Source organism: Cololabis saira, chromosome 6 (assembly GCF_033807715.1).
Source record: "Cololabis saira isolate AMF1-May2022 chromosome 6, fColSai1.1, whole genome shotgun sequence".
Taxonomy (NCBI): Eukaryota; Metazoa; Chordata; class Actinopteri; order Beloniformes; family Belonidae; genus Cololabis; species Cololabis saira.
The window spans coordinates 44,239,710-44,267,660 of NC_084592.1; the positions used below are offsets into that span (position 1 = coordinate 44,239,710).

A 27,951-nucleotide genomic window follows, 5' to 3' on the forward strand; every position below is an offset into this window, starting at 1 on the left:
TACGATATGATGGGATGGGATGCGATGCGATGCGATACGATACAATATGATACCGTACGATATGATGGGATGCGATGCGATACGATACAATACGATACGATACAGTACGATACAATACGATACAATACGATGCGATACAATATGATACGGTACGATATGATGGGATGCGATGCGATACGATACAATACGATACGATACAGTACGATACAATACGATGCGATACAATATGATACGGTACGATATGATGGGATGCGATGCGATGCAATGCGATACGATATGATACAATACGATACGGTACGATACAATACTATACGATACAATATGATACGGTATGATATGATGGGATGCGATACGATACAATACAATATGATACGATACGATACAATATGATACGGTACGATATGCTGGGATGCGATGCGATACGATACAATACAGTACGATACAATACGATACAATACGATGCAATACGATACAATATGATACGGTACGATATGATGGGATGCGATACGATACAATACGATACGATACAATATGATACGGTACGATATGATGGGATGCGATGCGATACGATACGATACGGTACGATACAATACTATACGATACACTATGATACGGTATGATATGATGGGATGCGATGCGATACGATACAATACGATACAATACGATACAATACGATGCGATACGATACAATATGATACGGTACGATACAATACGATACGATACAGTACGATACAATACGATACGATACGATACAATATGATACGGTACGATACAATACTATACGATACACTATGATACGGTATGATATGATGGGATGCGATGCGATACAATGAGATATGGCATGCTATGATGCAATACGATACAGTACAACATGATATGATGCAATGTGATGCGTTGCAATACGGCATGATACGATGCAATACGATACAATACAATACGATATAGCATGATATGATAACGTAAGATACGGCATGATACGATGTGATACAATACGACATGGTATAATGCAATGCGATACGATACCGTAGGATACAACACGATACGGCATGACACGATACGATGCAATATCGTGCGATATAGTACTAATACAATACGATATGGCATGATACGATGCCATGCAATCAAATCAAATAAATCTTTATTTGTATAGCGCTTTCCATGCATGTATAAAATGCAACACAAAGTGCCTTCCATAAAACGTTAAAAAGTATAAAAATTACTAATGCCACAGACAGACACAAGCACACTACAGTTTACACAAGTTACAGACACACACGCAGACAAACGCACCTATATAAATATGGGTGTGGACATGGCAATGCGATGCAATGCGACGCAATATATGATATACTGCAGGAACAGGAGCAGCTAAAGTCTTTTACCAACCATTTAGCCACTTTAAACATTCTTACGCATGTATAGGAAAGCCCAATAATCACTTGTTGAAACGTTTCAATAAACATGCCAGTAAAGTCTTCAGGTTCATTACCACTGGGTCGCTAACACTGGACAGTCGAGGCAAAAGCTGCCACCCTCATCTCACACTCGCACTAAACAACAGATAAAAGCCATCAGCATGACTCCCTGCCAACACTACTCCTATTTATGCTCATAAAAGAGAAGATGAGACGGAAAAATCTCCATCCCCCATTTCTACTGGGTAATTATACACAACAGTCTTGTCAGAGAGCATTAGTGAACTGCAGTGCGTTTCAGAAGGAAGGCAGAAAACAAACAGCAAACTTTCTCCCTGCTCCTCCTCTCGGCTTCACACACAAACGCACAGCAGGACTCTTGGCATTAGAAGAGACCCACAGTATAAAGATTTAATGAAACTGTAGGAGATGTCGTCTGGTGAGGTTTAAATCTTTAAATGCTGCTATTTTTTACTGCGACAGTGGGAGGAGGGGTTTCCTGGGGTAGTTATCAGTGTTTAGTTCTTTTTTTCCAGCTCTATCTATGTGCCACAAAAATGTCCCTGAGGCTTAAACACGCCAGCGTCTCAGCGATGTAAACTTTGCATAACCAAAGTGCTGCTAATGTGGGCATTTATGGTTTTTGCAAATGTGCAGACGGCAAAAGCAACAGCAATAAAAAAAAGACAAGCTCCAAACTTTAAACCACCAGAATCTGATTCCTGTAGCTGAATTAGTTCACATTTGAAGGAATATTTAATCACTTAGTACAAATCACTATCTACTTTTTCATTCCTGCCGTTGGCAAAAAACAAGCCAGAGTAACGATTGGCTCCTGGCCTAGAGAGTCGTTAGAAATGCTTGAGAGGATGTTCCACTAACCGGTGCATTTTCTGTTTCTCTGTTTGACCAGCAAACCCTTGACGCCCCCCATGTGGCGAGACTGGACCCCCCAGGGGGGCCGGTGACGGCAGCGAATGAGACGTCTGGGTACACCGTGTTGGTGAGGAAAGTACAACCTGTGTAGTTTGTGATGGAAATGTAACCAGACGCTGTTAATGCAGCCGAAATACGTAAATATGTGACTCTTCGTTGGTTACGAGTCAAGGGGACCTATTATGAAAAACAAGTTTCTTCTTTCTTTAACATATATAAAGTGGTCTCCCCTCAGCCTGCCAACACAGAGAAGGTGGAAAGCAACCAAATTCTGCAGTGTCTGTACAGCCGCCCGGATGAGCCGTCCAGTCAGGGCCGCCGCAAGGGGTGTGCGAACCGTGCGACCGCACGGGGCCTCGCGCTATGGGCCTTTTTTTTTTTCCAATTTTTTTTTTTTTTTTTTTTTTTTTTTTTCGTTTTTTCCATTATAAATATCAACAGTCACATTCCATTACAGACCTAAATGTGTACTAGTCTGTGCATATCAATAAATATATGTGCAATGATGCGCGTGTCTGTTGTTCAATACAACTGCGTCAGACCAAGCGCAGACACAAGGTGCTCTGATCCAGACGGTGGAGTTGGAACAAACTGTCACACAATGTCGAGAGAACGAGACAGATTCAGGAATTTTCCATCAGGGAATGAAAAAAGAAAGAGTTTAATGCCTCTCTGAAAGCCTCGTCTGATAAATTTGTTACAAAAATCACCGATCCGACCGGGTCTCAAGCAGCCGTGGGGCCCCGTGTCGAGGCAAGCCAAATGATGAAGAGGCAGGGGAAGGTATCCAGTTCTAATTGGAGAGTTAAAATTGCGCATATAGACACCCGACCCGACCCGAAAAACCCAAAAATTTTGCGCGCGCTTGCTACGCTCACGCATGAGGGCCACCCCCTGGGCCAGTTCGCACAGGGCCTCGCAAATCTTCCAGACGGCTTTGCTTCCAGTGTCATGTGACTTCTACAAGCAGTTCTGAATCTGCTCCCGTCGTGAGTCACGACGGGAGATTTCCATAGGTCGGCCTCCGCTGCTGAAACCACGCCCACCAACTCCACCAGCCGGAGCTTCCGCCATTGTTTGGAAGCGGTGGCTGTTTAAGCAACGAGGGACAGTAGAAATTAGGTTTTGCATCAACATTTACCCTCATAAAAGGATCAATACCAACAGCACGGACCCGGAAACTGCACACGAGTCAGCGGTAAGAACGTTCATTTTTTATGTTATTTATATTTGTCTACAAGTATGATCTTTGCATGGGCTAAGTATTTAGCTCCGGAGCACCGGAGGCCACACACCGGACCGGACCGGTGAGCAGCTCCGGGCCCCGTTGCTCCAGTGTTCCCTAACGGAGTGTTAGGGAACACTGGAGCTCTATTAGTAATACATTTTTTTCTGTTTATGGTTTCAGATCTTCCAAGCACCTGAAGCTTCAACGACACCTTCAGAAGATGCACGGTCCTTCCTTGAGCCAGCAATAGGGCATACATGTTATTTATATACAACTTATGTTCTTTTATTTTTTTTAACAATAAAGTTGCCATTTGTGAACATTCAGTGTTGTGATTTCTTTACAGTTAACTTGATTCATTTGTCTTGTAACATAAGAAATGAAATGATGAGGAATCGGAGTAAATAACTGTGGTGTACCTGTTTAGAATTCAATTAAATCTTCCTGTGTGAAGACGAGGTGACTAAAGGCTGATTTATGGTTCCGCGTTACACCAACGCAGAGCCTACGGCGTAGGGTACGCGTCGATTTAACGCAGAACTGTAATTCAGGCTTTAAGATCCGTTTACACCGTGTAACTGCATGCGAGCGTCCGACTATCGCGTCGAGCTGCGTGACATCGGACGCTCTCTGTCCACACTGAAACCGTTAAACTCGCGGCCAGTTAGGACAGTCCAATACAAAAAAAATAAAGCAATGGAATTGATTTTTTTCGCCGAAACTCGCTCGCATGGGACACGCTTTGTGTACGGAACCTCTTCTGCCCGGAGAGGCTTTGTTCCCTCCCCTGCTACACGTCATTCAAGCAGCCAATCAGCACAGAGCCTCATTATCATAGCCCCGCCCCCTCAGAATCCCTCATAGATAATGAGGTTAGAAGCGGTAAAACTAGAGACATGGCCCACAGGCTGAATTTTTGATTTATGTAGAAAAAACAAGCTTTTGATTGTTTTTAAGACATTCAAGGCCTGTTTAAAATATACATTAAATGCCATAATAGGTCTCCTTTAAGGAACCTGAAGCCCCCTGACCGTGTTTCAGAGAGCGCGTCAAGGTACAAGCTGACTTCTGTTTCTCTTTTCCCGTAAACATGTCAATCATTGACCCATCGGGGAGTCCCGTCCCCCCTTAGTTACTGTTGCTAACGTTGATAAATCCATCTACGTTGCTTATAGTTTCACATTGGCGAATCTCTTTTCAGAAAAACCTCGTCTCAAGATGTCTTAAATTAATTTTGGACACGCAGGAGCGTTCACCGAGGAGGAAGAGGAACCGGTTCATTCGGAGTTTAACGGAGTATCTGAACCAATGAGGAGAAACGTGAAGAACCGTTCATCAAAGGGGTTACTGAGAGAGCAACAAAAGGCCGACCACATCAGAAATAGCTGGAGTTGCACCGACAGCTGACGAGTCTGGGCAGGTGGGGGGCGGAGATAACGTCTCTGCTGAGGAAGAGCTCACGTCTGCGGCGTGTCTGCGCCTGCCGGCAGCAGGAAGCTGGAAACAAAAGCTTCCACGCAGTCAAGTTTCAGGTTTTTGTACAAAAAAAAGAACTGTAAATAAAGATTTCGTACACGAGGGAATCAAATTAAAGTTCAAAAGTTATCTTTAGATGTTTCATGAGGTTAAATCAACCCTTCTCCATCAGTAGCTCAAGTGACTCAACATATCAGCAACAAAGATTACTTTATTCATATTAATATTTATAAGAAATGTATCCATATCCAAAACCCTGCAAGTTCTACACAGAAAACTATGTTACAGTTCAGAAAATCACAGCTATAGCACGAGACAAGCTGCCAAAAACAAAGACAAACTATAGTAAGAGGACGGTGATGTACAGAGCTATGTATGAATGGAACTTACTTCTCACTTTTTGTGAACTACTAGCATAAAAGAATTCAAATTATTAGTAAAGAAACATCTCTTAAATAAATACATATAAAACTTATTTAATTATTATTAAATGGTTATTGGTTTACTAAAAATGGCAATGGGTTCAAGTTACGATAAGTGATTATAACTTAAACGCATTGTCGATGACTATACATTGTTTGAATTTGTTGATGCTATTTAAAGAAGGTATGATTTTGTATTGTAAATGCATTATATCTAAATGTTTAACGGAATGACTGTAACCTTAATGTGAGTGTCAAAAAGAGCACTGGTCTTATTTGACAAAAATCTAGAATATATTTTGTAATAGAATTTCCTTTTTTTACTTTTTTTCTTTTCTATGTTTCCTTTCTTTTTCTTCTACTACCTTCGTTTAATTATTTATTCAAAACAAAAACAAAAAAAAATAATCAGAATACATAAAATGTATATACCGAAAAAAAACAAACAAAGAAAAAACCATAAGCAAAACAAAGCAAATTTAAGAGACAAATCTATATGAAGTTTCAAAAAACTTTTCTAGTCCTACCCCTTCTAATGTTCTTTTTTTACCATTTCTTCATTTCACAGAACTTCTAAAAGAAAAGCATAAAAGAAAAGAAAAAGTGGTTCAGCTGAGCAAGGCACTTTGGTCACTGGCTGTCAGTTCATGTGTCCATTTCCGTTTTGTATCCATAAAGAGTATTGATTTTAAAGATTTGTCTAAACTTACTTAGTGATTTGCATGATTTCATTTCATCTTTTCAGTTGTTCCACAGATTAACTCCCTTCACTGATACACAATGGGTTTTGATGTTTGTTCCTACATGCTGTTTTTTAAAATTGCATATTCCCCTGAGATTGTGTTTATTTTCTTTTATTTGAAACAACTTCTGGATGTTTTGTGGCAACTGATGATGATTTGCTTTGTGCATGATTTGTAAAGTTTTGAAGTCGACCAGATCCTTGAATTTGAGTACCTCTTTAGGTTTGCTTTCAATTTTTGTCTTGTATTGTATATTATGTGTCGGAACCCAGGAAGAATAGCTGCAGTTTTGCTGCAGCTAATGGGGATCCAAATAAAACTTCAAAACGTCAAATATCGACACACTTCCCTGGGGAGGTCAAACCGGGGGCCCCGGGGGCCCGAGAGCACTTCGCTGTCAACATCTGGGGTACAGAGGTTGATGGACGGTTGGATTTCTACAGATGAGAAAGAAGGGAACACTTTCAAAATAAAAGCACGACAAAAACTCAAACATGAATCACACAACACCTGGAAAGCGGATGTTTAATCTTCCCATCGCTCATCAGTTACCTGGATCGGTTGAATCAGCAAACAATGTCGTCTAGGGAACTGGCCTTTCATGTGTGTGTGTGTGTGTGTGTGTGTGTGTGTGTGTGTGTGTGTGTGTGTGTGTGTGTGTTTGTGTGCATAGGTGGTTTAACCTTTAGGGTATTTCCAGCCCCACGTATCACCACAATAAAACCTGGTGTGTATATTTGATTATGACAAAGAACATCCAGGAACTCAGATTGCATCACGCTACGTTTTAATTTCCGCCGGCTGAGGGGGAAATTCCACGTTAGGTCTGGCCTTGACATCTCCCAGACTCCCATGGTGCACCTCTGCAGTTCAGCGGTAGGTTACGTGTTGTTAAAGATAATCGTGGCGGCTGCAGCCGCTCAGATTTCACACGACGGCTCTGTTTCCTCACGCAGGTGTTTTCAGTTACCCTGAACCCTCCGGTAAACGTCCTGACCGGCCATCTGCTCGCAGGCTGAACGCCCGCTTTAAAATGCAGCGTTTTCACACATCAATTATCGCGATGCGCTGATATATTAACACTTTGAAAGGTGCCGTTCTGACTGCTGCTCGGTACTTTTCCCTCTTATATTCGGGGTGTGTTTTCGCCCGTAAAAAAAACTTTTTTGAAGCAGTTTCATGATCGTGGGAAACATCCAAACGTCCTCCTGAACCACCACCTTCATCCCACCGCAGCACAATTACACCCTACTTTTACCCGCCAGTAATTTGAAGGTGTTCATCACTCAGAGAGTTAAAAAGCAATTCTTCACAAAGCTGACAGAAATATCAAGTTTCATCTTCTTTTTTTTTGTTGCCTCGACATGTTTTTGCAGAAGAAAGCAGAAGTGGCTGGAGGCCACAGCACCAACGCTGGCCCATTTGTCATTTCTGCGGTTAGAGACGTGTCCTCTGAGTATTAATAGACTCTATACCAGGGGTCGGCAACCCAAAATGTTGAAAGAGCCATATTGGACCAAAAACACAAAAAACAAATATGTCTGGAGCCGCAAAAAATCTTGTATAAAAGTCTTGTATCAGCCTTAGAATGAAGACAACACATGCTGCATATATCTATATTAGTTATAACTGGGGGAAGATTTTTTTTTTCATTATGCACTTCAAGAAAAAAGTTGAAATTTCGAGAAAAAAGTCGAAATTTCAAGATTAATGTTGAAATACAATCTTGAGAAAAAAGTCGAAATGAGAAAAAAGTTTAAATGTGGAGAAAAAGTCGAAATGTTGAGAGAAAAAAGTCGAAATATCGAGAAAAAAGTCAAAATGTTGAGAAAAAATTTGAAATTTCGAGAAAAAAGTCAAATGTTGAGAAAAAAGTCGAAATGTCGAGAAAAAAGTCAAAATGTCGAGAAAATATAAAAAATTTTGTGAAAAAAGTAAAAATGTCGAGATTAAAAAGGAAAGGAAAAAGGAAGAAAAAAGAGAAAAAAAGGAAAAAAAGAAGAAAAAAGAAAAAAAGAAGAAAAAAAGAGGGAAAAAGGTAAAAAAGAGAAAAAAGAAGAAAAAAGAAGAAAAAAGTCTTGTATAAGCCTTAGAATGAAGACAACGCATGCTGCATGTATCTATATTAGTTAGAACTGGGGGAAGATTTTTTTTTTATTATGCACTTCGAGAAAATGTCGAGAAAAAAGTTGAAATGTCAAGAAAAAAGTTGAAATGTCGAGATTAAAAAGGAAAGGAAAAAGGAAGAAAAAAAGAAAAAAAAAGGAAAAAAGAAGAAAAAATAAAAAAGAAGAAAAAAAATAAAAAAAATAAAAAAGAAGAAAAAAAGAAAAAAAGGAAAAAAAAGGTCAAACATTTTTGAAAAAGCTCCAGGAGCCACTAGGGCGGCGCTAACGAGCCGCATGTGGCTCTAGAGCCGCGGGTTGCGGACCCCTGCTCTATACATTCAAAATACCCACAATGCATAGGGAAGGGTGGTTTCTATTTGACAGCTGCTAACTGACAGACTGAAAGATACCGGTCTAAATGCACGAATCGACCTTATCTGGTGAGAAACGTTGTTTTATCCCGTCGTGCACTGAGCTCCCCGATTATCGAGCGATTAATTACTAAACTAAATTAATGTGCTGCCATTACTGTATGTCATGTCGCTGAAAGCAAAAGGACTCGGCTTTGACAAACCGCCACGGCGTTCACATTTGCATTTTCGAGCGTGGCGGATGTCCTTTTGTTTGCCGCCCGATCGAAGCGGCTCGGGCTACTGTACCACACGGCCATATTTGCAGATCAATGACATCTACTAACAGCTGCGATCATTACGCACCGTTGCAGCGGGGCATCAATAGGTCTCTGTTCTCGCCTGAGTTTTCACCCGGCGAACAAACGCCTGGCTCAAGAATGTGTGATTTCTCTGCTCTTTGAAGCCACGGCGACGGCGGCGTGCAGAGACGTGCCTTCTTCACGGCTCGTCGTGCAACATGAGGCCGCAGGAAATGAGAGCAGGCCGGCACCGGAGATTTATGGTCACCGAAATAAAGAGAACAATGAGCACAAAAGGAGGAGGACAATAGTGCCAGTGTTCAGAGACAAATAATGAATAATGGCTGGCAGGATGGAGGCCTTCAGCCGCCGCTGGCACGGCCGTGGAAACACGCCGCTCTGCTGCCCTCTGGTGGCTGGAGGAAGAATGGACATTTTAGTCCTGATAGGAAACAGGTTCTTTGTCTTGATGGGAAAGTTTTAGTTTAGTTTTAGTTTAGTTTAGTTTAGTTTATTTTGTTTTGGTCATTTACATTTTAAGATGTTTGCATATACACACTGTATATTATGACGGAGTATTAGGGCCAAACTAAGACAAAAAAAAATATAGGAAATTACGAGAATAAAGTCATAATATAATGAGAATAAAGTCGTAAAATTACGAGAATAAAGTCATAATGTTGCGAGAATAAAGTCGTAATAGAATAAAGTCGTAATATTATGAGAATAATGTCGTAATATTATGAGAATAAAGTCATAATATTACGAGAATAAAGTCGTAACATTACGAGAATAAAGTCGTAATATTACGAGAATAAAGTCGTAATATTACGAGAAAAAGTCGTAATTTATGAGAATAAAGTCGTAATTTATGAGAACTCTAACAGGAAGAGCAGTATTCTCCCTGTGTTAAAATAAGGAATATTGAGCATCTTGTGAAGTTATATTTATATATTTATAATATATTTAATATTACGACTTTATTCTCGTAATATTACGACTTTATTCTCAAAATATTACGACTTTATTCTGGTAATATTATGTCTTTATTCTCGTAATTTTACGACTTTATTCTCGTAATGTTACGACTTTATTCTCAAAATATTACGACTTTATTCTCAAAATATTACGACTTTATTCTGGTATTATTATGACTTTATTCTCGTAATTTCCATTGTTTTTGTCTTAGATTGGCCCCAATACTCCGTCGTAGTATATGTATACACACAGGTATAAATATATATATTATATATATGTACACATTTCCTTTTTTTTTTTTTACCAAAAAGGTATAGGCTGAAGCCTCATGGCTTATTTTGCCTTTCCTTTTCAACAAAAGGCAGACTTCAGAAACAAAAAGATACTAATAAGAAGAAAACGAAACGAACGAACAAAACAAAGAAAATGAACAAAGAAGAGAAGAAAATAAATGTGGTCACTCACGATTGAGGACAGCTGCAGGAGGAAAGTTGCATAATTTAGACAGTTTAATATGAAGATAATTTATATTAGTGTTCTATATTTATCTATTATTTTAGATTTATATGTTTTTTTAAATTTGTAAATTGAGCTACTTTTTTGTAGTTCCTCATCCAGGCGGTTCCACAGTTTCACCCCTTCGACACTGATACACCTTGGCTTTTTTTTGTTCTTGGCCATTTCTGCTCAAAAAAGAGAGGAAAGATTAAAAGAAAAGTGTTTGTAGGTCATCAGGATCTGAATAAACCCCCTGTGATAGAAACATTAAGCCTTGGCTACTTGATTAAACCCAAACTGCTGAGATCAGCAAAATAACAGCCAAACGTACAGACTGGGAATCTGCTCAAAAAAGATTAACAAAAAAGATCTGCTGCCCTCTGGTGGCTGGAGGAAAAATTGACATTTTAGTCCTGATAGGAAACAGGTTCTTTGTCTTTATGGGAAAGATTAAAAGAAAAGTGTTTGTAGGTCATCATGATCTGAAGAAACCCCCCTGTGATTGAAAAATTCAGCTACTTGATTAAACCCAAACTGCTGAGAGCAGCAAAATAACAGCCAAATGTACAGACGGGGAGTCTGCTCAAAAAAGATTAACACTGACCTTAAAGATGTTTTTTTTTCTACTCAAATCGTAAGAATGAATCATCCTTTGAGCCTTAAATTCAGATTCAGATTCAGACGACTTTATTAATCCCTTTGGGAGGTTCCCTGACATTTCCATCTCACTCACTCAGCACTGTCATCTGCAAATAAAGCACCCCAAAAACCAAACACCCATATACAGATAAAAAAGATACAAATAAAAATAGAAATAAAAAAATAAAATAAAAATAAAAAGTAAATAAATAAAAAAGTAAAAATAAAAATAAATAAAAAAATAAAATAATTATGCTTCCTTGTTTTATTGTCATTCTGCACCAAGACATCTCATGTAGGTTCTGACCCCGTTACATTCAACTGTTTAATTAAATCTACTGAAATCTGGATCATTTCTCAAATCTGATTCTTGGTAATTTAGACACTTAGTTTCAGTCCATTTATTCACCTGGTTGGAAAGAACACATTAAAGAGCGTTTGATGGCTCTTTCCACAACACTCCCTGAGAAATATTTTTTCAGCCAAGTACCAGTTAACCAGCGCAAAGCATTTTTGCAGAGCTGGGTAGAGGAGCCAAAAATTGTACTCAAGTAAAAGTACTGTTACTTCAGAATAATATGACTCAAGTAGAAGTAAAAAGTAGTCATCCAAATAATTACTTGAGTAAAAGTAAAAAAGTACTTGGTGAAAAAACTACTCAAGTACTGAGTAACTGTTGAGTAACGTCTGATTTATTTTTTTAACACAACCATTCAAACACACAAAAGTACAAAATAATCATCTTCAGCCAAATTAAATCAATAAAATAAATTAAAATGAATAAAAAATTAAAAAAAGGCTTAAATTAAAATAATCTTAAAGTGAATTTAAATACTTTAATAAATAATGAAATAAATTAAATAATAACAGAATAAAAAAATAAATTAAGCACAAGTAGCACAACATTTCAAGCCTTTGTACTTTTCTTTTTTAACCAGGCAGAACTAGAACAAACATGAACTCATAGAAACTCTGTGTGTGTTTGAGTCTGTGTAAATGTGACAAAACATGCAAAAACAAACATTTATCCCAAACAATCCCCTAGTGATGTCATGAGATTGACGCGTACGTGGATAAAAGGGATAAAAGAAAAGTAACAGCTCAACGTAGCCTAATGTAGCGGAGTAAGAGGAACAGTTTCTTCTTCACAAATCTACTCAAGTAAAAGTAAAAAGTTTAGTGATTCAAAACTACTCCTAAAAGTACAACATTTCCCAAAACTTACTCAAGTAAATGTAACGGAGTAAATGTAACTCGTTACTACCCACCTCTGATTTTTGGTTGTAAAAAAAGACCTAAAACAGAGCACTGTGCCATCAGTAACTGATTTATTAAACATAAAAATATTGCTGCTACGCTCCAACCACGACTCCACCGTTGATCCCAGTGATTGACAGGTGAAGCCAGATATATGGCAGGTCCAACCATCCTGGTGTGGGGGCGACTCTGGGGTTTTAGGATGATGACATTGAATAGCCTAGTCCGGAATATAAAATTCATTTTATGAATTTAGACTTATATTTTCCTCAATTATTTATTAAATACCGGTACATGTAATTATTTTTATGGGATTTTTGCATGGATGTTACTTTTTAAATATACAGGACTGTCTCAGAAAATTAGAATATTGTGATTTTCTCTAATGCAATTACAAAAACAAAAATGTCATACATTCTGGAGTCATTACAAATCAACTGAAATATTGCAAGCCTTTTATTATTTTAATATTGCTGATCATGGTTTACAGCTTAAGAAAACTCAAATATCCTATCTGAATAAATTAGAATATTCTGGGAATCTTAAACTGTAAACCATGATCAGCAATATTAAAATAATAAAAGGCTTGCAATATTTCAGTTGATTTGTAATGACTCCAGAATGTATGACATTTTTGTTTTTGTAATTGCATTACAGAAAATCACAATATTCTAATTTTCTGAGACAGTCGTGTACAGACACAAACTTCTGTCATTGAACCCAAAAGGAGGAGAATTTATGACGTTCAGTCGTCGATGCAGGTTTTGAAAATTCTGTTCTATTGCAGAAAATTCTATGAAAATTCTATTACAAAAAATAAAGAACTTTATCACAATATTCAAATTTTCTGAGACAGTCCTGTATGTGTATATTTTATAATCTCACATACCCCCTGGAGTGCAGCTTTTCTAAAGACCGATTTTAAAGCCTTCATTCTACATGACACCATGTGGCAAATGGGTGCAATGAGCAGACATCTGGGACACGCCCAGCTTATTTAAGTCACAGTTAGATGTATTATTATTATCATTATTATTATTATTATTATTATTATTATTATTATGATTATTATTATTATTATTGCCTTTATTTAACCAGGTCTTTTCCAAGGGAAGCCTGGCCAAGACATCAGCATAGAAGAGTTGCAACAATTACAAAACAAACAGAAAAATCACACAGCAACATAGATAAAAAAATGTACAGAATAAAAGCAACTAAGGCTCCGGATTCACATTAAAACAAGAATAAGTGGGATATGAAGCTGCTCCAATTTCTCTCACGCTGGTTTTTAGAGATTCAAGGTGGATGAGTTTTCTGCAACGCAGTCCCAGCAGCAGGCGCAGCGTAATTAAAGCACTGCTTACTCTGGGCACGTTTAATAAATAAAACTCGTTGGAACGCAAACGGTAATTGCTTTATGATTTGGAGAAAAAATTACATAAATTGTGGGGGAGAAAACCCAAGATAGCTTTATAGATAAAAGCATGAGGCGGCATGATGCCAGATACAGCCACTTTAGTTTTGGCAGCATTTAAGACACGTCTTAGTTCAATAAGCTGCTTGTCCACAAGGTTAAAAGCAATCTGTAATGCTAACCTGTAATGCTAATTAATGTTTCTTAGACCCTTTGTCAAGCCCCGCCCCCGTTGTTAGGGCGTTGCTAGGGTGTTGCTAGGGCGTTGCTAGGGCGTTGCTAGGCGGTTGCTATCTCTCCCGTCCACTTCCATTGTAAAAACAGGGTTTTACATCACTTTATTTATAATTAATGTACCAAAGAAAATCAACAGCAAATAGATATAAAAAAAAAATAAACACTTCAGGTACTGCGTATTGTAGTAGTTTAAAAAACGAGATCTTTTGATTAGTTTAGCTTAATTAGATAGCACGGTGGAAGGTTTATCCAAAGCAGACATTTTTCGTAATATAGGGTTGGTTTTGGGATCAAATGTATTCCTGTGATTCTCTCTTTTACCAGTTCCCCGAGTACACAGTTTAACCATTTTAAGATAAATAAATAAACACTTCCACGGTTTTAGCTATGGGTTGTAGCTGCTGCCGAGCCGACTTTGTTTTGGAAGTACGGATCGGATTTCTGCCAGTTTGGACGCTGCACCCTCACAACACTACAAGTTTTCCTTTTTACTAATACAAAGTTTTAAAAAAGACAGGCAGGTGGAAGCAGCAACGGGATGACCGGGGATGGGGGCGGGACCGCAGGCCAGCACGCAGCTCCTGAAGCTCCGGCCTGCAAACATGCACAAAAGAGAAAAAAGGGGGCACAAGAAACTACAGGAGCAATGGACAAAAATGATGGCTATGAGATATTTATAATAAATAAAAATGGAAATGGAGAAGAGAGGAAGGGAAGAGAAAAGGAGAAGAAGGGTGAGAGGCACCGCCCAGCGGATCATGTCGGTGCCCCCCTGCAGCATAAGCCTATAGCAGCATATCTACCACCAAGCTATATTTGAGACTAACTATTATAGTCTTGTTCTATAGCTGCAACTATGACTACTGACTCTACTGTAGCAACACGTGAAATAAGGATGTTTGGACAGATTTGATTAGAATGAACATACGGCAATATTAATAAGCATCATAGGGTAACAAGCTACGTCAGCGAGGCTGAAGGAGCTAACTGTGACTGAAGTAAGGTGGGCATGTCACAACACTTCTCACGTCTTTTACTGAAATGTTTTATTAGAAATCAACACACACATTGTTTATTTCCTCTTTTTTATTGATTATGAGTTCAACTTTTCAAAGTATGTAACGAAAAAAGGCTTAAAAAGTATCTACAAGACCGTTCAGTGTGTGTAGACACCCGTTCAATCAATACCAAAGAGATCAATATACAGATGTAGAAAAACATGTAAAAGGCCAAAGAAAAGAAAAATACTTTCATAAAAAAACATCTCTAAATATAAACCAACTCCGATATGAAGCTTAAATCAGTCTGTGACACTAAATATATACAGTTATGCTGAGAGGGGTTTTGATCGTTAGACGTCGACCAAAGTCATCAAAGAGATTTTTATAAAACCGTCTTCAGGAACCGGGACGACGGAGACGAGACAAACATCGTCCCGCTTTTAAAAAGCTGAGAAGTTTTACTTCATCAGAACTGAGTGCAGCAAAAACCAGCAGAGCAGCAAAATGATCAGTTTAAACCAGGGGTGTCAAATGTGCGGCCCGAGAGAGATTTTCGTGCGGCCCGAGAGAGGTTTCCAACACAAAAAAGCCGAAATGTTAATTTACTAAAAAGGAAGGCATAAATAATTGCCATGAATCACAGCATATCCGATAATGTATTTCTTCTACAAATTCATCGTTATTCCACAAATAGAGCAGTTTTCGACATTTTTTTAGTTTTCTAGAATGCATTTGCCGATTTTATTTCTTTGTAGACGGTCGTTTATTTTTATTAACTATTATATATTTTCGCAGGAAAAATATCACTGCTAAAAAAGATGATAGAAGATATTTATCTGGAGAATTTTAGTTTTGAATACGAGGATAGTGACAAAGTAAAACAGTTAAAAAAGAAGTGCTGACTTTTTCGACACACTGGCGTAAATATCCGTGCCAATTTTTAAAAATAAATACACTTAATTGTACTGGAAAAATCTCTAAATCACAAAGAAACACTCTGGGATGTAATAAGAAAGATTTTGCTTTTAATTAAATTTCCTATAAAAAAGCGAAATATAAAAAAAACATACTTGTTTCTGTTTATCTTTGTAAATGATATTAAAAGTATCTTACAAAATTTGAAATAAAAAAAAGAAATTTCAAGAAAAGTTCCTGAAGAAATATATTTTACATAATTAGAGTGTAAACAAAGTGCATATTTCCTTTAAAATTAACTAAACTGATATTGGATTAGATAACAATAGTAAAAAGAAAGAATTAGAAAAAAAAAATTCCAGACAGTTTTTGTTATTTTGACCGTGCGAGAAAAAAATTGGTCAAATCCGGCCCCCCAAGCAAAATGAGTTTGACACCCCTGGTTTAAACCCTGTTTCTGCTTCGGCTGGATGTCTGTCTGTCTGTTTATCTGTTTGTCCATCTTATTGTCTGACTGTCATTCTGTCTGTCTTACCAACTGTTTGTCCGTCTATCTGACTGTTTATCTGCCTGTCCGTCCATCCATCCATCCATTATTAAACCGTCCGTCCGTCCGTCCGTCCGTCCGTCCGTCCATCCATCCATCCATCCATCCATCCATCCATCCATCCATCCGTCTCAGAGCAGCAAACAGTCGTCCAATAACCAGTAGCATTACATAGTTGAGCAGGAATCCCCCCTCCCCCCCGGTCCGTGACGAGGCGGCGGCGTCGGTGTTCCGTCCTCAGATCATGAAGGACTGCGTCTGCCGGTAGTGTTTGAACTGCGGAGCAGAGAGACGCACAATCAACCTCTTCCTGTTTGGTAAAGTCACTCAACAGGACTGAACAGAAACACAGAACCAGGCGGCGGCGGCTTTGATCACTCACGGTTCTGGTGGGCGGGGGCGGCGGGGCGGGCGGGTGGTAGGACCGGCCGCTGAAAGACGGAGGACCAAAGGTCACTCAGAGGTCACTGACCAAATAACAGAGACTTTACAGACGGCCACACTCACCTTTTAGTCTTCTTGCTCTCTGTTGGAACAGAAAACAGAAGAAAACAGTCAGGAAATGGATAAAGACCAAAAGTTAAACATTTATTGTTGTCTGATCTACTTTGTCTTTCTATCGTTTGAGGTTCAGCAGCGTCTCTGAATCACTTCCTGCTGCAGACGATGATAAGAGAAGCAGTAAAACCGTAACTCAGGGCCATAAAACACAAACGAGCGGCTGGAAGATGAAACACAGAAACCAGGAGACAGACGGATCGGTCCAGCTGCCGGAACTCGTCCTCAACCAGAGCTAGAACCAGAACCAGAACCAGAACCAGAGCGGTTACGTTCAATTACGTCCAACCAGGTCTCAGCCGGGCCTCCGCCGGGTCCCAGCCGGGTTTCAGTCCACTGAAAACATCTGCAGCATCAGGGCAACACTCACTCTTGCAGCATCCTCGGCGGCGACAGATGCAAACGCAGATGCAGCAGATCAGGACGAGCGCCACGAAGCCCGAAGCTCCTGCTATCAGAATCGTCATGTTCAGAGGGTCTGGAAGGACAGGAGATATATTATTATTATTATTATTATTATTATTATTATTATTATTATTATTATTATTATTAATAATAATAATAATTCACTTCTTTATCACAATTATTATTATTATTATTATTATTATTATTAATAATAAATAATAAGAAGAATATTATTATATTATTATTATAATATATATATATATATATATATATATATATATATATATATATATATATATATAAATATATATAATATAATATTATTATTATTATTATTATTATTATTATTATTATTAATTATTATTAATTTACTTCTTCATCAAAATTATTATTATTATTATTATTATTATTATTAATAATAATTGACTTCTTTATCACAATCAAGCATCAGAGGCAGAAGTACTTGCATTCAATGACTTTCAGCCGCTGGGCCACGCAGCTCTTGGGCGCCCCCACGCTGTTGGAGGACTCGCAGCGGTACATCCCTGCATCGTCCCTGGACACGCTTTTAAACTTCTGCTCCAGAAACAGACAAGAAAACAGAGAGAATGAGACCCCGTCCACATGTAGCCGGGTATTTTTAAAACCGAATATTTCCCCCCTCCGTTTATAAAATAATTTGTATCCACATTACATCGTTTAAAAAAAAAACCCTTTCCACACTTAACCAAAGATCTGCGTTTTCGACCACATTCATAAGCATTCTAAACCTGTAGATCATCTGCGGCTCCCGGGGAGGCTGCGCCTCCGCAGCGCAGCTTCCCCGGCAGGCGCGTCTCATTCTCGGTCGCCACGGAGCTGCCGCGTGATCGACGCAGCCCTACGCCGTAGGGTGCGCGTCGCCGCGTACCCTACGCCGTAGGCTCTGTGTCGGTGTAACGCAGTAAGCGGTGGTCAAGACCAGAGACCATTTATTTAATAGCTTGGAGAACAGATGCTGGATCATCTGTAGTTCTGTAGTAAACAAAGGTCGCACGTCAGAGCAGATTTGTTGTTGTTTTGGCGCATAATGTGACGTTCGAAAACGCAAAACTCTGGTTGTCTCTGTCTACACGCATCTACATAAACAGAGTTTTCAAAAATCTTCACTTTGCCCGGAGTTTTTTTAAACATTCGTTTATTTGCGTTTTCATGTGGATGACAGGTCAAAACGTGGGAAAATATCTTCGGTTTAGCAGATATCCGGCTACGTGTGTACGGGGTCTGAGTCTCCACAGAGGTGAAGAGCATCTTCTAGAGCAGTGGTCTTCAACCTCTTCTTTCCCTGCAATGTTCAAGTTAGCCCCGAATTAGTTTCTGTAAATCTCAACATGATATATTCTTTTTTGTAAAGTCTGTTTTTGCCGTCTGTTTTCTTTTTTTTTTCAAAATTGAATCATTATCCAGGTTAATCTATCCAGCATTCTCTCTTGCAATCCCACCAAAGATTATAAAAGAAATGGATGCATAAATTGTAATTTCATATGGAAAAATAAACACCACTATTAGGGATGCACCGATCCGATATTTGGTATCTGTATCGGAATCGATATTGAAAAAAAACTGTAGATCAGGTATCTGTAACAATGGGCCGATCCATAGGAACAGATCCCTTACAACAATAACATGTATGGATTTCATTGTGATTGGATGAAAAAAGGTCATGTAGTTTAGGTAGATAAAGGTCTCAGTCACATTTGAGTAAAAGAATAATCTTTTCCTATGAAAAAAAAAGAATTATCATCAAGGACCCCTTGCAATGACACCATGGCCCACTAGGGGTCCGGTAGGGCTACACTGTTCCAGAGTAGCCAGACGTACCAGGGAGCCCTTCTTTGCGTCGACGCTGTAGGGAGAGTCTCCAGACGCCACCAGGGCCTTGTTGTCCTTGAACCAGCGGTAGGTGGCGGGGGGGACGCTCAGCTGGTCCTTGCAGAGCAGCTCCAGGTCGGCGCCGATGAACACCGAGCTCGGGACGTCGCAGGACGGGACGTGGGGGGGAACTAGCCACGGCACGGGAGAAAGAGCAAACAAGTTTACTACATAAACATCTAAACCGCTCCCAACACCTCTGATACGTGAAGTGAAGTGTCACAGTTCCTCCGCCGGCCACTAGAGGCTCCAGACACAAGTCAGTGACCTTTAGAGTTTAACCCTTGTGCTGGGTCAAAATGACCTAATTCTCCTTCCTTCCTTCCTTCCTTCCTTCCTTCCTTCCTTCCTTCCTTCCTTCCTTCCTTCCTTCCTTCCTTCCTTCCTTCCTTCCTTCCTTCCTTACTTCCTTCCTTGTTTCCTTCTTTTCATTATTCCTTCCTTCCTTCCTTCCTTCCTTCCTTCCTTCCTTCCTTCCTTCTTTCCCCCCTTCCTTCTTTTCTCCCTTCCTTACTTCCTTCCTTGTTTCCTTCTTTTTATTCTTCCTTCTTTTCTCCCTTCCTTCCTTCCTTCCTTCCTTCCTTCCTTCCTTCCTTTTATTCTTCCTTCTTTCCTTCCTTCCTTCCTTCCTTCCTTCCTTCCTTCCTTCCTTCTTTTTATTCTTCCTTCTTTCTTTCTTTCCTTCCTTCCTTCCTTCCTTATTTCCTTCTTTTCTCCCTTCCTTCCTTCCTTCCTTCCTTCCTTCTTTCCTTCTTTTCATTCTTCCGTCTTTCCTTCCTTCCTTCCTTCCTTTCCTTCTCCATTCCTTCTCCCTTCCTTCCTTCCTTCCTTCCTTCCTTCCTTCCTTCCTTCCTTCCTTCCTTCCTTCCTTCCTTCCTTCCTTCCCTCCTCCCTTCCTTCCTTCTTTTCCCCCTTCCTTCCTTCCTTCCTTCCTTTTTTTCTCCCTTCCTTCCTTCCTTCCTTCCTTCCTTCCTTCCTTTCCTTCTCCCTTCCTTCCTTCCTTCCTTCTTTTCTCCCTTCCTTCCTTCCTTCCTTCCTTCCTTCCTTCCTTCCTTCCTTCCTTCCTTCCTTCCTTCCTTCTTTCCTTCTTTCCTTCCTTCCTTCTTTCCTTCTTTCCTTCTTTCCTTCCTTCCTTCCTTCCCTTCTGCCTTTCTTCTCCCTTCCTTCCTTCCTTCCTTCCTTTTTTCATTCTTCCTTCTTTTCTCCCTTCCTTCTTTCCTTCCTTCCTTCCTTCCTTCCTTCCTTCCTTCCTTCCTTCCTTCCTTCCTTCCTTCCTTCCTTCCTTCCTTCCTTCCTTCCTTCCTTCCTTCCTTCCTTCCTTCCTTCCTTCCTTCCTTCCTTCCTTCCTCCCCTGAATTCCAGCGTAAACACCGCCGGAGCGTGAGTAAACATTTTTATATATATTTTCTGACTATAAGACTAAAGATTTGATTCTAAAGAAAATACAAAGTTTTAACCTCATGTTTATTTCCAACCACTTTTTGAGTGTGAGGTGTAGAGAGATTATGAAGTGATTATGAAGTCTGATCGCGCCTCCGCAGCCAGACACGTCTCCTCCTCATCCCCCGACCCCGCTGATGAAACCTCTTTACTGTGTCTGAAAGGCAGAGTTACCACATGCTGTTTCTGTCATCTGTTGCCTAGCAACAGAGCAGCGCGTTCAGATAAGACTATAACTTTCAAGGTCATGAATAAAACTCAGCGAGTTCCCTCTCAAGGCAGCTTAAAGCCTTGATTAACGCGGATAAACTCATCTTATCCGGATTTCTACTAAACACTCATCTTTTTATTCTCTTTCTGGCAAAAAGTCCATGTTTTATGTCACGTAGCTTATGATTTAATTTGATGTTGATAAAAAGATAAGACGTAAAACGCCAGGCGTTTTCTCTTCTCCAACCCTTTAAGACCGGCTGGAGCGCCGGCGCTCCCGTTTGCATATTGATTTTCAAAACGTACAGGACTTTCTCAGAAAATTAGAATATTGTGATAAAGTTCTTTATTTTCTGTAATGCAATTAAAAAAACAAAAATGTCATACATTCTGGATTCATTACAAATCAACTGAAATATTGCAAGCCTTTTATTATTTTAATATTGCTGATTATGATTTACAGTTTAAGATTAAGATTCCCAGAATATTCTATTTTTTTGAGATAGGCTATTTGAGTTTTCTTAAACTGTAAGCCATAATCAGCAATATTAAAATAATAAAAGGCTTGCAATATTTCAGTTGATTTGTAATGAATCCAGAATGTATGACATTTTTGTATTACAGAAAATAAAGGACTTTATCACAATGTTCTAATTTTCTGAGACAGTCCTGTATGTACAATTACAACCAAATAAAACAGAGCAATAATTGTTTCTGCAGGCTAAACAGGAAGAGTTTAATTTACATATCTTGCATTTAGTGTCGCAGAGTTTTAATCCATTAAATCGTTTGGAAAAATCACATAATAATCCAGTAAAATTGCGGAAATCTTCATAATTGAATTGAATTTAGGCTCTTGTTCGTGCTTTTTATCAGAGATTTTCATGAAAGATTACTCAGCGCGCAAAACGGTTTAACATAAGAAGCAATATCTAAACGCGATATATAAAATGATTTATCTCAAAACCTAAAGTATGAATTCATTTTGAAAGGCTTCTGTGTTACTTTTTTTACAGTTTTGAGGGATCCAGCTGTGGGATTTGTGTACTCAGAAAAAATATGTGCAAAATTAAAAAAACGATTTACATTTTTTGGGTAGTTATTTGCACTTTTTAGCAATTTATTTAGTTAGGATGGACTTGTAACATGCAGAATATTAAAGATTGGCTTATATGGGTTGTTTTGATGCATAGCAAATAAAAAATACTCCATAAAATAGCAGTATAGCATGCAGAAATGTAAAAATATGCTTAGGCCAGGGGTCGGCAACCCAAAATGTTGAAAGAGCCATATTGGACCAAAAACACAAAAAATAAATATGTCTGGAGCCGCAAAAAATGAAAAGTCTTGTATAAGCCTTAGAATGAAGACAACACATGCTGCATGTTTCTATATTAGTTATAACTGGGGGAAGATTTTTTTTTTTCATTATGCACTTCGAGAAAAAAGTCGAAATGTCGAGAAAAAAGTCGAAATTTTGAGAAAAAAGTCGAAATGTCAAGAAAAAAGTGGAAATGTCGAGAAAAAAGTCAAAATTTCGAGAAAAGAGTCAAAATTTCGAGAAAAAAGCCGAAATGTCGAGAAAAAAGTTGAAATGTCAAGAAAAAAAGTCAAAATTTTGAGAAAAAAGTCGAAATGTTGAGAAAAAAGTCAAAATGTCAAGGAAAAAGTAAAGATTTTGAGAAAAAAGTGGAAATGTCAAGAAAAAAGTGGAAATGTCGAGAAAAAAGTCAAAATTTCGAGAAAAAAGTCAAAATTTCGAGAAAAAAGTAAAAATTATCGAGAAAAAGCCGAAATGTCGAGAAAAAAGTTGAAATGTCAAGAAAAAAAGTCAAAACATTGAGAAAAAAGTGGAAATGTCGAGAAAAAAGTGGAAATGTTGAGATTAATGTTAAAGTACAATCTCGAGAAAAAAGTTGAAATTTTGAGAAAAAAGTCGAAATGTCGAGATTAAAAAGGAAAGGAAAAAGGAAGAAAAAAAAAGAAAAAGAGAAAAATGAAAAAAAAAACAAGAAAAAAAGGAAAAAAAGAAAAAAAGGAAAAAAATAAAAAGGGAAAAAAAAGAGAAAAAAAGGAAAAAAGAGGAAAAAAAGCTCAAACATTTTTGAAAAAGCTCCAGGAGCCACTATCGCGGTGCTAAAGAGCCGCATGCGGCTCTAGAGCCGCGGGTTGCCGACCCCCGGCTTAGGCAGACGTGTTCTATGGTAGGTCATAAACCTCGGCAGGGTCACGTGATTTGTTTTGGACCTCCTGACACACAGGGCTGTTTGATTTCTATCAGCGTTTCCGTCCTACCCAGCACGCTGAGGGCGACCGTGGCCTCCCCCAGGTTGACGTGGTCCTCGCTGGCCGTCACCTCGCACCGGTATTCCCCCGAGTCCTTCTGGCTCACGGCGTGGAGGGTCAGCGTGGCTCCCTCCATCTTCGCGCGTCCCGCGTACGAGCCTGAAGGTCAAAGGTCACGACCATGAACACCGAGGGATCTGATCAGGAATACTTGCTTTAAACGTTGTTTTTTTTTTTACTCACCCATAAATTTGTTGTTGTAGTAAACAAACGTCACCCCCTTCCCTCTCTTCTTCCACTCGATCCGAGGGTTTTGATCTTTCTCCGTCCTGAACTCGCAGGACAGCACGGCGTCTGAGGGACACCAAGGGTTTGGGTTTATGACATTCCTGCAGTCCTTTCTGGTGGACAGAACCTGCCTTTGAACGTTTTATTTAAATTTATTTAATCCTGGATAGACGTGTTTAGCTGTGGTTTGACTGCTGATCCGACTTGGTTTTTTTTTTAATTTAGTTTATTTGCACGTAAAAAAAATATACAACCGCCAAAATTCAGACAAACAGTATGTAGAAAAAATGGGAAACAACAACAAAAATAAAGAAATACAATGTAACAGAAATAAAATGTGCAGGAGGAACCAAAAAATCCCATAAGGGCTTGTCGAGTGTTTCCTCCTATAATGAAACAAACAATATCTACAGAGATATGTAAAACATAGGACAACTAAGGAGAATAAATTACTAGAAAAACAGGAATCTGATGAGGATATGCAGAGAAGTTCTGCAAATTAGTTGTTTAAACTTTGCTAAACTGGGTTAGCAAAAAAGTTGTGATTTGTTTTTTGAAATTATTTGTGCTCGAGCATTCTCTAATATTGAGTGGTAAGATGTTCCAATAAAGAGGAACCTCTGAACCTACTGTAACTGAAAATTGGGAAAAAGTAGTCCTGAAAAAGGTGGGATGGAGATTGTTTGCAGACCTAGAATTAAAGTGATGAATTTGGGAATTGAATTGAAATAAAGAATGAAAACAGGTTGGAAGTAGCTTGTGGATGGATTGATAGACAAAAAGACAAATCTGAAAAACATTTACAGCAGAAATAGGGAGAATACTTAGGGATTGGAACATTGGGTGGATCTAGTAAGTCTATTGTAAAATGTAATCATTTTGATAAAACGTTTTTGCAGGATTAAGATACAGTTGAGGTTGCTCGTGAAGGTACTTGCCCAAATGACATTGCAGTATGAAATATAAGGATAAATCATAGTATAATATAAATTAATACAGATTGTTCTTGATAATAGATGCCATATACGTCTGATTACTCCAATATTTTTTGCAATCTTGTTCGAGATGAGTGCAATATGATTTTTCCAAGTGAGATTTTCATCAATCATAACACCGAGAAATTTGGTTACCGTAACTCTTTCCAAAAGGTTATTGGAAATATGAACATTTGGAAGGGCGTTAGTAGCTTGTTGGTTTCTAGGGGAAAATTTGTCTCAGAGATGCGCAAAATATAAACATTTGTACACAGAAATGTACCTAAAGTCGCTGCTCCTCAATGAAAGAGAGATTTAAAAATGTCTTCTTGTAAAATTTCAGTTTTTTATCCCTATTTATGAATGAATGGCTCATTTTATTGAAAACAGAAGTCTTTATGCAAGTTTTTTTTTTATACTTCTGGCTTTAAATTCCATAAAGGACCCCTTGCCCTACTTGGGCAAGTACCTTCATGGTCAACCTCAACTGTATTTTAATCTGCAAAAAACCTTTTATCAAAATGATTACATTTTCCAATAGACTTACTAGATCCACCCAATGTTCCAATCCCTAAGTATTCTCCCTATTTCTGCTGTAAATGTTTTTCAGATTAGTCTTTTTGTCTATCAATCCATCCACAAGCTACTTCCAACCTGTTTTCATTCTTTATTTCAATTAAATTCCCAAATTCATCACTTTAATTCTAGGTCTGCAAACAATCTCCACCTTTTTCAGGACTACTTTTTCCCAATTTTCAGTTAGGTTCAGAGGTTCCTCTTTATTGGAACATCTTACCATTCAATATTAGAGATACTCGAGCACAAATAATTTCAAAAAAAAAAATCACAACTTTTTTTGCTAACCCAGCTTAGCAAAACTTAACAACTAATTTCCAGAACTTCTCTGCACATCCTCATCAGTTTCCTGTTTTTCTAGTAATTTAGCTTATTCTCCTTAGTTGTCCTATGTTTTACATATCTCTGTAGATATTGTTTGTTTCATTATAGGAGGACCACTCAACAAGCCCTTATGGTTTTTTTTGGTTCCTCCTGCACATTCTTTTCTGTTACATTGTATTTCTTTTTTTTTTGTTGTTTCCTTTTATTTCTACATACTGTTTGTCTGAATTTTTGGCGGTTGTATACTTTTTATGTGCAAATAAACTGAACTAAACTAAACTAAACTTGTTGGGAGGAGGAGGAGTCTTGATCCGTCTCACCTGAGTGTTCGTGCACCTCCACGTTGGTTTACTGCTGCTCACCGTCACGGAGAGACAGACGGGACCTGCGGGAGTAACAATCATCAGTCAGGTCTCAGACTCCAGAGAGGACAAAAGGGGATCAACATCGTGCGTAAACATCGTGCCTCTGCTCTGCTCTCTTTTCCTCTGGAGATAATCCGACCAGCACGGACACGTCTGACTTTATAAACATAGCTTTTCCTTACCAAATAAATTTAATCTGAACGTAAAATGTGCTGAAATCTAACTGGAAAGGAAAAGCTGAGCAACTTTTCAGAAGTGGGACCTCTACAACAGGGGCGCCACCAGGGGGGGGGGGCAGGGGGGGCCACGGCCCCCCCCTACAAATCTGCTGGCCACCCCACTGGCCTCAATAAAAAAAAAAAAAAAAAAAACACTTGCCGGTCACATAGATTCTATGTCAGTTATGCGTTTCATCCCAAATCATTTGGGGCCAAATGCACAGCCATCCAGGCCCAGGAAGCCGCTCTTGATCTGCACTCACTCACAGTAGTACTATTAGTCTATGCACATTAGACCATTAGTAACATGACATTTAACACAATAAACCTAAGTAGATCAGTAGTATTTCTGAGCCCTTATACTACAGCAGTATAGATAAAATCCGTGTATTGATGGCGTTTAGTTTTGGTTCCACCCCAAGAATTGTAACCCATGGTGCTGGCCTTGGGGGCAATAGGACCTTATGCGGTCTTCCTGAGCCGTCCTTCCTTCCTCCTTCCTTCGTTCCTTCTTCCTTCTTCCTTCCTTCTGGCCCCGGGAAGGACAGGCCAGGACCGGACTTCCTTCCTTCCCTTCCTTCCCTTCTGTCTTCTCCGGCTGGGGCTTCGGCTCCGTCCTTCCGGCCGGACGGCAGAGGCAGAAGCGACAGGTCGGCTCCAGGCCTTCCGGCCTCCTTCCTCTTCCTTCCAAGCTTCGTCCTTCCTTCCTTCCACTTTCTCCTCCCTTCCTTCCTTCCTTCCTCCTTCCTTCCTCCTTCCTTCCTTCCTTCCTTCCTTCCTTCCTTCCTTTCTCCTTCCTTCCTTCCTTCCTTCCTTCCTTCCTTCCTTCCTTCCCTCCCTTCCTCCTTCCTCCTCCTCCTTTCCCTTCCTTCCTTCCTTCCTTCCTTCCTTCCACTTTTCTCCCTTCCTTCCTTCCTTCCTTCCTTCCTTCCTTCCTTCCTTCCTTCCTTCCTCCCTTCCTTCTTTTCTCCCTTCCTTCTTCCTTCCTTCCTTCCTTCCTTCCTTCCTTCCTTCCTTCCACTTTTCTCCCTTCCTTCCTTCCTTCCTTCTTCCTTCCTTCCTTCCTTCCTTCCTCTTCCTTCCTTCCTTCCTTCCTTCCTTCCTCCCTTCCTTCTTTTCTCCCTTCCTCCTTCCTTCCTTCTTCCTTCCCTCCTTCCTCTTTTCTCCCCTTCCTTCCTTCCTTCCTTCCTTCCTTCCTTCCTTCCTTCCTTCCTTCCTTCCTTCCTTCCTTCCTTCCTTCCTTCCTTCCTTCCTTCCACTTTTCTTCCCTTCTTCCTTCCTTCCTTCCTTCCTTCCTTCCTTTCCTTCCTTCCTTCTTTTCTCCCTTCCTTCCTTCCTTCCTTCCTTCCTTCCTTCCTTCCTTTTCTCCCTTCCCTTCCTTCCTCCTTCCTTCCTTCCTTCCTTCCTTCCTTCCTTCCTTCCTTCCTTCCTTCCTTCCTTCCTTCCTTCCTTCCTCCCTTCCTTCTTTTCTCCCTTCCTTCCTTCCTTCCTTCCTTCCTTCCTTCCTTCCACTTTTTCCCTTCCTCCTTCCTTCCTTCCTTCCTTCCTTCCTTCCTTCCTTCCTTCCTTCCTTCCTTCCTTCCTTCCTCCCTTCCTTCTTTTCTCCCTTCCTTCCTTCCTTCCTTCCTTCCTTCCTTCCTTCCTTCCTTCCTTCCTTCCCTTCCTTCTTTTCTCCCTCCTCCCTTCCTTCCTTCCTTCCTTCCCTCCTTCCTCTTTTCTCCCTTCCTTCCTTCCTTCCTTCCTTCCTCCTTCCTTCCTTCCTTCCTTCCTTCCTTCCACTTTTCTCCCTTCCTTCCTTCCTCTCCTTCCTTCCTTCCTTCCTTCCTTCCTTCTTTTCTCCCTTCCTTCCTTCCTTCCTTCCTTCCACTTTTTCTCCCTTCCTTCCTTCCTTCCTTCCTTCCTTCCTTCCTTCCTCCCTTCCTTCTTTTCT

General features: G+C 39.5%; 1 pseudogene; it reads right to left on the minus strand.

Moving 5' to 3' along the window:
- Positions 1-15,088: 15,088 nt before the first annotated feature.
- LOC133445643 (junctional adhesion molecule 2A-like) lies at positions 15,089-25,842 on the minus strand (annotated as a pseudogene).
- Positions 25,843-27,951: the final 2,109 nt, after the last annotated feature.